Below are 542 nucleotides of genomic sequence, written 5' to 3' on the forward strand. Positions count from 1 at the left end.
TCTACCACTTTTTGATATCTTTCACAGAAAATGAGATATATAGGCTCAAAGTGGACGATCCGGGTGTCGTTCTATTAGAGGTTTTACGGTATGTTTTTTTTTCGAATTTCGTAGATCCAAATTATTATTAGTTTCCAAACCAACTAGTTGAGTCTACGTTCCATGTTCATACTCTGAAATTCACTCCGAACCATCGCGTGGAATTTCTGAACATCCCAAAATTTTTCTGTTTCTTCTTTTTCGTAAATTTCCGGAGATCCATTTTTCTCTGATCTTTCAGCAGGATTTATTTTGAATTCTGATGATTTCAAAAACCAAAACCAGGAATGTTTCTAAAATCGTTTTTTTCTCTACCCAGCCCACATAAAATAATACATTGAACTTAACAAATGACGACCAAGGGATAATCCCATCGATTCGAATGATGACGATGAAAAAAAAACTTGCCAATCTTTCGTTTTTTTTTGGTTTTATTCACTGTGTGAAAAATTTTCAAAATCTATAGCAAAATGATGATATTCCTGTTATTTTCTTCATTTTTA

The sequence above is a fragment of the Caenorhabditis briggsae genome (assembly GCF_000004555.2).
Source record: "Caenorhabditis briggsae complete genome, chrIV, whole genome shotgun sequence".
In the NCBI taxonomy this organism is placed as follows: Eukaryota; Metazoa; Nematoda; class Chromadorea; order Rhabditida; family Rhabditidae; genus Caenorhabditis; species Caenorhabditis briggsae.